This window comes from Odocoileus virginianus, unplaced genomic scaffold (genome assembly GCF_023699985.2).
Source record: "Odocoileus virginianus isolate 20LAN1187 ecotype Illinois unplaced genomic scaffold, Ovbor_1.2 Unplaced_Scaffold_10, whole genome shotgun sequence".
Classification (NCBI taxonomy): Eukaryota; Metazoa; Chordata; class Mammalia; order Artiodactyla; family Cervidae; genus Odocoileus; species Odocoileus virginianus.
The window spans coordinates 1,174,567-1,186,439 of record NW_027224272.1 but is presented as its reverse complement, the minus strand read 5'-3'; the positions used below and the strand labels follow the sequence as shown (position 1 = coordinate 1,186,439).

The 11,873-nt window shown below is 39.9% G+C and overlaps 1 pseudogene; it reads right to left on the bottom strand.

Moving 5' to 3' along the window:
* Positions 1-2,941: 2,941 nt before the first annotated feature.
* On the bottom strand, positions 2,942-4,191 carry LOC110126818 (protein farnesyltransferase/geranylgeranyltransferase type-1 subunit alpha pseudogene; annotated as a pseudogene).
* Positions 4,192-11,873: the final 7,682 nt, after the last annotated feature.

Sequence of the window (11,873 nt, the reverse complement as noted above, 5' to 3'; positions counted from 1 at the left end):
TTTTAAGTCATTCCGTGGTAATTAATTTTACATGAAACTGAATGGTGGGTCAGATGAGGCTGATGGCTTCATGAACAGGAACAAAACCCTCAGATGATGTGTTTCAAGTGATAAAATGACAATGTCAAGAGATGTAAAGTGCTGTTAGCTGTTACTTTTTGATCTCAGGTAAACCAGAGAGAAATTCTCACTTGGATCAGGAATGGAATGTGATCTGCATTCTTGTCCCAGTGCATCTGAACTCATGCACAAACTTAAGTTTTTTGTTTGTTTGTTTGTTTGTTTTGTATATGTCACCTCTAAGTTTCTGAGAAATACAGAAGATACTCCCTTGAGATTAGACACAGAAGCCACAGGGCTAACAGTTGGCCATCACCTAGGAGAGCCAGCACTCACTCCATCAAAGAAGAATTTAATCAAGCTGTCTTCAGTGTAATTTGGCAAGGGATTTGAGAGCTAAAGTTTTGGTCAGGTTGAAATTAATGTTAAAGTGGGGGAAGGGTTGCATGGGAGGTATAGAGGAGACAAAAATAATTTTCCCTGTCCCCTTTTAAGTTCTTGGCTGAAACTTCCTTGTAATAAAAGGAGAGATTAATAGGGGAAAAAAATTAATTTTGTATATATGGGAACACCACAAAAAATGAGACTGAAAGAAGTGACTCAAGCAGGAAGCTTTTAGACAAATTTGTGAAGCATTGACGTGACAAAGGCGTTTGGACTAAGTGTAGTAAATGGCCAAGTAGTAACAATGTTTGTTTATACAGTCTTTTTGGCTCTCAGTTCTCTGTCTCTACTGATACAGATATCTTTTACTGTCCTGGTACAGGGAGAGTACATTTCATATTGGAGATTTATCTCATACTTTCAGGGGGACAAAGGAGGGCCAACTATTTCTCAAGTACCTTCAATTCAAAATAACCAATATGCCAAAGTGGAATTTTGAGGGTGAAATTTGGTAGTGCCCCTTTATCCTGGTTGTTTAAATTTTATTTGTGCCAGATCTTAGTTGCGGCACGTGGGATCTTTAGATTGTGGCATACGGGATCTTTAATTGCAACATGGGAACTCTTAACTGCAGCATGCACAATCTAATTTCATGACCAGGGATCAGACCCAGATTCTCTGCCCTGGGATTGCAGAGTCTTAGCCACTGGACCACCAGGGAAGGCCCCTGGTTGTGCTTTTTAATATTTCACTTACCCACAGTCAACTGTGGTCCTAACTATTAAAATATAAATGCAAAATTTAAGAAATACATGATTCACAAAATTTAAATTGCTCACAGTTCTGAGTATTGTGATTAAATCTCATTCTGTCCTGCTCCATCCTCCTGGGACAGGATCCCCTTTGTGCAGTATATTACTCCTGTTAGTCACATAGTAGACTCATAGACTCTGTTATCCCATTGACTACTGAAGTTTCAGAGAGCTCGTGTTCAAATAACCCTTATTTTGTTTAGTAGCCCAAAGTACAAGATTAGTGATGCTGGCTGGTTTGTGCCTGGTTTGTGAGTTGAACTTTATTATGGGCATGAATGGGAAGAAACATTATATATATATAGTTTCAGTCATCCACTGTAGGTAACACACAGAGAAGGAAGGACTAATGTATTATGAAGCCCTACAAATGGTGACTGGGAGAGAGGGAAGAGGTTCATCCTTGACACAAATTCTAGGAAATTTCAATTACATCTAGCTGGGAAGACAACCAGTTGTCTAAAAAACAACCGACTAATTTGGTCTGATTTGACATACTATATCCCATAGCACTTTATGTTTTCTGAGAAAGCCTATACCTAGACAATGCACACTCATACACACACACACACAAAGACAGGTAGGGGGTTAGGATTTGCAGTCAACTTAGTCACAGCGATAACTCTCATCCATCAAAGCCCTATGATACGCCAGGCACTGTGCCATGTGTTTTGTATACTTCATACACATTACGAAAGTCTTATAAAATGGAATTATAAAGCCAAATTCACATATGAAGATTCTCAGGCTCAAAGAGCCTGTGATTTTTTTCTGACTTCATGTATCTAGTTTGTGACAGCTGCCACTAGACCTCTTACCAGAATTCATCCAGAGCAGATTCTGCTCCACTCTCCCCAGCCTGAAGCATATCTTCTGCCTCTTACCTCTCTCCTCACTACCCCTTAGTGCCTCTCAGAATAAAGAAAGAAGAATGTAGTAGCCAGGAACTTAAAGTAAATTTAAAGAATAAAGATTGAAACAAGAAACAAAATTTGAGGATTGTCTGTGCGCTTCGTCTACCTAGGATCTTCTATCCCAGCCCTTCAGAGGGTTCCTTGAGAGCCCACTCTGCCCAGAGGCTAGCATTTTATCAGCTCCGGTTCTCTCTGCAATACAGTGTCCAACCCCGTTGTCCAAACTGAAACCTGACCTGCTGGCCAGTTTTTCAGTCCTCCTCTGTAAGCTATACCTGTTTCCAGTAGAACAAACAGGGCAAAATTCACCAGAACAAATAAAATACAATTACAATGACTGTTCTGTTCTTGTCTACTCATTCTATCATCCATATCATTTCCAGGTCAGTTTTTCTGTTTGTTTTAGAATACATCTGTAATTTTATTACAAAACCATTCTTTTGGCATTAGTTGGTTACAGTGAGAGCACGATGCTGTGAGTGTGGCGGAGCAGCTCTGACCTAACAACTGCATCCCCTGCTTTCTGAACCAGAAGGTAAGTTCCTTATATCCTTTACATACCTGCAAACATTAACGCTGCAAATCCTGACACATAAACCATTTAGGGAGAAGTTGATGCTAAGGGGTTAGAGTAAATGTTGATAAGACTACAAAAGTTCCTTTATGGACTTTCTGCTTCCTCTTCCTCCCCCAAATTCTCTGCTTAAAAAAAAAAAATCAGTTACTTGGAACTAGTCTGAATAGCAGCACACCCAAGGAGCACACACACAGTTCATGTTAAAAAGCAGTACCTGTGCATTGTATGTTTTACACCACAGGCAAAGGGAATGATCGCTCTAGTTTTTAACTCCTTCATTAGAGTCTCTTAAAAAAATAAAAGCATCCCATCAAGTTCGTCAAGATGGTATTATTGCTGTACGTTTGTAGGTGGGTCACTTTCTGTGCTGTGTTTGCTTTGAAGGGATCTTCCAATATATCTCCAATATTCCTTTCTTATAGTGTCCTTTTCTTTAGCTAGGATTTCACATAACTCTAATGCTTTATTAAGAATGTCCTCCTTGTTGTCACATTGGTTTTCTAGCATGTCTTCATAGATATCCACGAGAAAGGCAATTAGGTAGGGAGAGCTGTGACTTGGCTGTAAGTCAAGTAATTGATTTAACAGATTGGGATATTTGGAAAGACCACGATCCTGCAAAATCCTTTTCAAATAATTCCACACACTTTCATTATGTGGGACTAGCTTGATCATTTCCAGAGTGTACTGGACTTCTCTCTCCAATATAGCACGATCATTGTAGCCCGTAGTGTTAGAAATTACAAAATATCTTTGGTTCCAGACAGAGTTATTTCTCACATCCTCTTTGAGAAGTTGGTCTACATACTGCAGCTCATTATCCCAAAGTTTAAATTCCTGAATAACCCACTGTCGGTGTTGCCAGGCCTGGTAATTCTTTGCATCCTGAGTAAGAATACCAGCAAAAATTCCAGCTCCTGTGATGGGTCTCTCAGCCATTCCACCAGCACTCCCCTATGATGCCAAACTTGACAGTTTTTGGGCTGCTTCTCAATTATTGCCGAGATGTAATTCATTTCCTCATGTAGATCCTTCTGGAGTGACTTTAAGAGAACTCTCCAGAAATGCCACACTGTGTAATTGGCTGCATTTAACTCAATAGCATCTCTGGTTAATTTAAAAGCCCGCTCACTTCTCTCGTCACGCTGCAGGACAGCCCGGAAATAATCATAGACGTCCTGAAATTTCTCACTATAAATGATCTGGACCACTGGATTGGGGCCATCATTCTGCGGCACTGGATCTATATCAGCCCATTCTGCCCTGTCCCTGTACAGGACATAGGTGGTTGAGTCCAGGCTCAGAAAACCATCGTCCATAGGGGACGCCGCCGCCTCTTCCTGCGGCAGCTGGGAGGCGGAGGATGCGGCTGGGGCAGCGGCAGCTCCGGCTGACCCGGCTCCCCGCTCTGCGCCGCCTCCCCGACCCCGTGGGCAGACGCCATTTCTGCTCTGCCCCGAGCGGAGTCCAGGTCAGTTTTGATCGATTAATTTTCTCCTAGTATTATATTCTTCCTTCTCCCCAGTCCTGGTAATATTTGATTGAATGCCAGATGTTATGAAATTGCAATTTTACCTAATTTACACTTTCCTGTAAGAAATACAACTTTTAAAAATTTATTTTCTATTGACGTATGGTTGATGTAATATTAGTTTCAGGTTAACTACATACTGATTCAACCTTTACATGCATTATAAAATGATCACCACAGTAAGTCTAGTAACTCTCATCCCATAAAAAATTACTGTAATAGTGTGGACCAAATTCCTTGTGCTATATAATACATCACCAGGGCTTATTTATTTTATAACTGGGAGTTTGTATCTCTTAATCCTCTTCACTTATTTTGCCTAAAACCCCACCACCTCCACTTTGGCAACCACCCTTTTGTTCTCTGTATTTATGAGTCTATTTTTATTTTGTTTTTTTAGGTTACACATATAAGTGGAATCCTATATTTGTCTTTCTCTGTCTCACAATTTCACTTACATTAATATGCTTTAGATCCATCCATGTTGTCCTAAATGGCAAGATTTCATTTTTTAATGGTTGAAGAATATTCTCTTGTGTATGCCACTTCATTATTATCCATTTATCAATTAATGAGCACTTAGGTTGCTCCCATATCTTGGCTATTGTAAATAATTCTGCAGTAAACATTGTTGTGACTGTATCTTTTAGAATTACTGGTTTTGTTTTCTTCAGGTAGATAATGATGCAATAGTTCTATGTTCAATTTTGGGGGAAATCTTCATACTTTTTCCCATAGTGGTTGTATCAGTTTACAATTCCAACAAATGTCTGAAGTTTTCCTTTATTTCACAGACTCAGCAAGATTTGTTTTTTGTTGTCTTTTTGATGATAGCCATATTGACAGATGGGAGGTGGTTTCTTATTGTGGTTTTTAGTTGCATTTCTCTGATGAATAGCGATATTGAGCATTTTTCATGTGCCTGTTAACCATCTGCATGTCTTCTTTGGAAAATGTCTATTTGGGTCCACTGCCAGTTTTTTACTTAGATGTTGAGTTGTGTGAGTTCTTTCTCAATCCTGGATAATAACTCCTTCTCAGATATATTATTTGCAAACATCTTCTACCATTTAGTAGGTTGCCTTTTCATTTTGTTGATGGTTTCCCTTTTCTATGCAGATGCTTTTTACTTTAATAGAGGAAAACAATAGAATGGGAAAAACTAGAGATCTCTTCAAGAAAATTAGAGATACCAAGGGAACATTTCATGCAAAGATGGGCACAATAAAGGACAGAATGGTATGGACCTAACAGAAGCAGAAGATATTAAGAAGAGGTGGCAAGAATACACAGAAGAACAATACAAAAAAGATCTTCATGACCCAGATAACCAGGATGGTGTGATCACTCACCTAGAGCCAGACATCCTGGAATACGAAGTCAAGTGGGCCTAAGGAAGCATCACTACGAACAAAGCTAGTAGAGGTGATAGAATTGCAGGTAGCTATTTCAAATCCTAAAAGATGATGCTATGAAAGTGCTGCACTCAGTATGCCAGCAAATTTGGAAAACTTGGCAGTGGCACCAGAACTGGAAAAGCTCAGTTTTCATTCCAATCCCAAAGAAAGGCAATGCCAAAGAATGTTCAAACTAATTGCACTCATCTCACATGCTAGCAAAGTAATGCTCAAAATTCTCCAAACCAGGCTTCAACAGTACATGAACCGTGAACTTCCAGATGTTCAAGCTGGATTTAGAAAAGGCAGAGGAACCAGAGATCAAATTGCCAACATCCTTTGGATCATCGAAAAAGCAAGAGAGTTCCAGAAAAACATCTCTTTGTGTGGATCACAGCAAACTATGGAAAATTCTGAAAGAGATGGGAATACCAGACCACCTGACCTGCCTCCTGAGAAATCTGTATGCAGGTCAAGAAGCAACAGTTAGAACTGGACATGGAACAACAGACTGGTTCCAAATCAGGAAAGGAGTACATCAAGGCTGTATATTGTCACCCTGCTTATTTAACTTATATGCAGAGTACATCATGTGAAATGCCAGGCTGGATGAAGCACAAGCTGGAATCAAGATTGCTAGGAGAAATATCAATAACCTCAGATATGCAGATGACACCACCCTTATGGCAGAAAGTGAAGAAGAACTAAAGAGCCTCTTGATAAAAGTGAAAGAGAAGAGTGAAAAAGCTGGCTTAAAACTCAACATTCAAAAACTAAGATCATGGCATCTGGTCCCATCACTTCATGGCAAATAGATGGAGAAATAATGGAAACTGAGAGACTTTATTTTGGGGGGCTCCAAAATCACTGCAGATGGTGACTGCAGCCATGAAATTAAAAGATGCTTGTTCCTTGGAAGAAAAGCTATGACCAACCTAGACAGCATATTAAAAAGCAGAGACATTACTTTGCCAACAAAGGTCCATCTAGTCAAAGCTATGGTTTTTCCAGTAGTCATGTATGATGTGAGAGTTGGACTATAAAGAAAGCTGAGCACCGAAGAATTGATGCTTTTGAACTGTGGTGTTGGAGAGTAGACTCTTGAGAGTTCCTTGGACTGCAAGGAGATCCAACCAGTCCATCCTAAAGGAGATCAGTCCTGGGTGTTCATTGGAAGGACTGATGTTGAAGCTGAAACTCCAATACTTTGGCCACCTGATGTGAAGAACTGACTCATTTGAAAAGACCCTGATGCTGGGAAAGATTGAAGGCGGGAGGAGAAGGGATGACAGAGGATGAGATGGTTGGATGGCATTACTGACTCAATGGACATGAGTTTGAGTAAACTCCGGGAGTTGGTGATGGACAGGGAAGCCTGGCGTGCTACAGTCCATGGGGTTGCAAAGAATCAGACATGACTGAGCAACTGAACTGAGTCCCATTTGGGTTTTTTGTTTTTATTTTTCTTTTTTTTCCCCCCTTGACTTAAGAGACAGGTCCTAAAAAATATTGGTAAGACTGATGTTAAAGAATATACTATTTCCTTCTAGGAATTTTATGATTTCAGGTCTTATGTTTAAGTCTTTGGTCTATTTTTTGCTTTTGTATATGGTATGAGAAAGTGATCAAGTTTCATCCTTTTTCATGTAGCTGTTCATTTTTCCCAACAGCATTCATTGAAGATGCTGTCTTTTCTCCATTGTATACTCTTTCTTCCTTTGTCATAGATTAATTGGGCCTAAAAGTGTGGTCTCTATTTTGTTCTAGTGAACTATGTATCTTGTTTTTTTTTGCAGTGCTATTCTATTTAGATTACTGGAACTTTGTAGTATAGTTTGAAATAGGGCAGCATGATATTCCAGCATTGTCCTTATTTTTGAAGATGATTTTTTAACTATTCAGTGTAATATAGATTTACTTTAAATTTCAATACATCAGTATACTCAAGATTTGTTTTGTAATGCTGTGAAGTTACTTAGAAACAAAATAATCTTTTTTAATTTTAATTAATTTATTTTCATTAAACAGGCTTTCTCTAGTTGTAGCGAGTGGGGATTATTCTTTGTTATGGTGTACAGCTTTCATTGTGGTGGCTGCTCTTGTTGCAGAGCACAGGTTCTAGGCTCATGGGCTTCAGGAGTTGCAACATGTGGCCTAAGTCATTGTGTCTCACAGGCTCAGTTGCTCTGTGGCATGTGGGATCTTCCCAGACCAGGGATTGAACCTGTGTCCTCTGCATTGGCAGGCTGGTTTTTATCTTCTGTACCACCAGAGAAGTCCCCTTTCTGTTCTTGCTTTCAACTTCTGTTAGTTGGGATCAGAGCAGAATTAGCTATGGCTTAACTCACGACACCACTGAGATAAAACAATTTTCAGTACTCTTGCTGATGCCCCATGAATCCTATTGTTTATCACTCTGAGAGGAAGTACTCCCTGCCGTGTGTGGGCACCACAGTTCTTTCTCTGTGCAGCACTGTCCTCTCTGCTACTCTTTCTTAGGAACTCTACCTAAGTAGTCCTTCCCAGACGCTTAGCTTCATCTCATCAACTCATAGAGAACCCAGGTTCCACCTGGGTTCCACCTGGTCCCAGAAGTAAGCTTGGGAAATTACAGGGTCACATCCTTTGTTTTCCTCTCTCAGTGATCACTGCCTTTTATGGGGTGATGTCCAATATATTGACTATTGTTCTCATATATTTTATCTATTTTTCCATTGTTTCAGACAAGTTCATAAATCTAGTCACAGTTACTCCATCTTCACCACAAGTTGTATAAGTCATAAGTAATATCTAAATAATTACAGCATTCTAGTGTCTTAAAAGAGCAAACCAAACTTTCAAATGCATTAAAATAAAATTAAGATTCAAAGACTGAGTAAACCTGCAAACACACATACCTATGTAATTTTGTCCTTTTGAGAATTGTAAAGGAAATTAGAGAATATAAGGTTTCTTATCTCTAAGATTGGCTTTTTTTCACTCATCATTATAAGCTCCAGATTGATCCCATTTGTAACATGTACACTTGTCTCTTCTTTCTTATTGTGAGATAATATTCCATGATATGTATCACAGTCTTATCCATTCCTAATAAAAGGGAATTTGATATGCTTCTAGTATTTGGCTATTACAAATTAAGCGGCTATAAAAATTAGGATGCAGATTTTTTGTGTGTGAGTATAAATTTTTATTCCTCTATGAAAATATACAGTTTTGTACCTGTTCAAACATAAGTTTACTGTATTAGAAACTTCTGAAAGATTTTCCGGAGACTGTGGACTATTTCACATTTCCACCAGTCCCTCCACATCCTCACCAGGACAGGGTAGTTTTAGTATTTTTTAAAGCCATTTTCATAGATACATAATGTTATCTCAGTGGTTTAAGTTTACATTTCCTTAAAGGATATGTAATGTGTTTTCAGGTTTTCATCTGCTTATCTGGTATCCACATGTCCTCTTTGGTAAAGCATATATTTAGGTCTTACGCCAATTTTTAAATTAGACTCTGTTTATTAGCATTGGATTTAGAGAGTTCTTTTTTTATTTAGGGAAAGAGCCCTTTTGCAGATATGTGATTTGCAAATATTATCTCCCACTCCGTGTATTGCAATTTTCTTTTCTTAATGCTGTTCACAGAGCAAAAATATTTCAGGGTTCCTTAAGTCTAATACAGAGATACTTGATTTGATATGAGTACTTTTCACAATGGAGAGGAGGGGCATGCCGTGAAGTTGTGGTGAGACTGAAGTCTACAGTACAAGACAGCTGATAAGATAGTTCGGAGCATACATTTTAAGTTCCTTTTCAGCTATTGCAATTGTATCTTAGTACAGTGAATTTCTATTTTTTCACTGCAGGAATATGAGGTGGCAACAGAAATCACAGCTGCCATCAAGTATCAATAGCATCATATCAGGAGAGTATAAAATTTGAACTGCTGGAGGCAGTATGAGTGACCCCAGAGGATGCAATAACCACCTGAAGTCTCTTTAATGGGTGAGAACTGACCTTTAATTATTATTATTTCAATAGAATATGAAAGAATGATCTTGAATATAAAGACTAGAATAGGACAGAGAATATCAGAAAGAATCATATATAATGAGGCTATTTTTATTATTTATATATTCTTATGGATAATGGTAATTTTAAATATTTTTATTTATTTATTTATTTATTTATTTTGGCTGCACTGGTTCTTGGTTGCGACATGTGGGATCTTCATTGTTGTGGCATGTGAGTTCTTTAGCTTGCAGCTTGCAGGATCTCTAGTTGTGTCATGTGAACTCTTAGCTGAACAATGCAGGATCTAGTTCCCCGATCATGGATTGAACCCAAGTCCCCTGCATTGGGAGCACGAAATCTTAGCCCCTGGACTACCTTTGAAGTCCCAATAATGGTAATTTTAAGTCACTACACTAGACAGTGCAATGTTGTAGAATGCATGAGAAGTCACTTCAGTTGTGTCCAGCTCTTTACAACCCCATGAACTATAGCCCACAAGGCTTCTCTGTCCATAGGATCTCCTAGGCAGGAATACTGGAGTGGATTGCCATGGCCTTCTCTAGGGGATCTTCCCACCCAGGGATCAAACCCAGGTCTCCCGCATTGCAGGCGGATTCTTTACCATCTGAGCCACCAGGGAAGCCCATAATATCATATATTAATGCATATATATGGAATCTAGAAAAATGGTACAGATGAACCTATTTGCAGGGCAGGAATAGAGATGCAGATGTAGAGAACAGACATGTGGACACAGGGGAAGGGGAAGGGTGAGACGAATTGGGAGATAGGATTGACATATATACACTACCATGTGTGAAATAGCTAGCTAGTGGGACGCTGCTGTGTAGGACAGGGATCTCAGTTCAGTGCTCTGTGATGACCTAGAGGGGTAGAGTGGGCAGGAGGCTCACAAGGGAGGGTTTATACACATATATGTGTATAGGTATAGTTGTTGCTGTATAGTCACCTAGTTGTGTCCGACTCTGCAACCCCATGGACCACAGCATGCCAGGCTTCCCTGTCCTTCACTGTCTCCCAGAGTTTGCTCACACTCATGTCCATTGAGTCAGTGATGCCATCCAACCATCTCATCCTCTGTTGCCCCCTTCTCCTCCTGCCCTCAATCGTACATACATATAGTTGATTCATGTTGTTGTATAGCAGAAACTAACACGACATTGTAAAGCAATTACACTCAAATAAAAATAAAATAAATTTTACATTAAAAAAATGTACAGCCTCACAAAATCCTGTGTATCTGCCTTTTCTATGTAGCAAATACATCTTTGGGTTTCTCAGGTGGCTCAGTAGTAAAGAATCCACCTGCCAATGTAGAGACAGGGCTTTGATACCTAGGTTGGGAAGGTCCCCTGGAGAAGGAAATGGCAACCCCCTCCAGTATTCTTGCCTGGGAAATCCCATGGACAGAGGAGCTTGGCAGGCTATAGTCCATGGGGTCGCAAAAGAGTTGGACATGACTTGATGACTAAATAACAACAACAAATACATCTTTAAGAAAGAAGGTCTTTAGGATAGTAATTCTATAGGATAAAAGGAAGGACTAGATCAACATGTTTTTTTCTCTGACAGCCCATCCTTAATCTTAGGGCTCCTGCCTTGTGCTTCAGCTTCTCTACTGTGCTTGGGACCCTGACTCATGCTGTGTAAGAGTTGGGCAAAAATCTCAGCCCATACAGGGAAGGTAATACTATCCACAGAGCTTATCAGCAGTCAGAACTCCAAGTACAGAGATCTGAGTGGACCACATGCTCTGGAACTTGAGTCATGAAGCAAAGATCTGCCCCTGCTGGTAGTCTGGAGAGGCTGTAGGCTCTGAGGTGCGAGGTAGGATCTGGGTGGTCTGACGCGCCTTCACAGCTGGAGAAGAGTCCTACTCCTCCTTCTTACTTCTTTACAAGAGTATTCCTCAGACTTGCCTGTTTTAAGGATAATTAGCACTCGCCAGGGATCTTGGAGGGTCACATCCACCATCACTGCTCCTGCAGCTGTATCATGTACAATAAGTGATTAAGGCACCGACAGAGCCAGGAAGGGAAAACGAGCACATTATAAGCTTTCTTGTACAAAGTGAAAGTGTTGGTCGCTCAGTTGTGTCCAACTCTTTGCCACCCCATGAACTGTAGCCCATCAGGCTCCTCTGTCCATGGGATTTCCCAGACAAGAATAC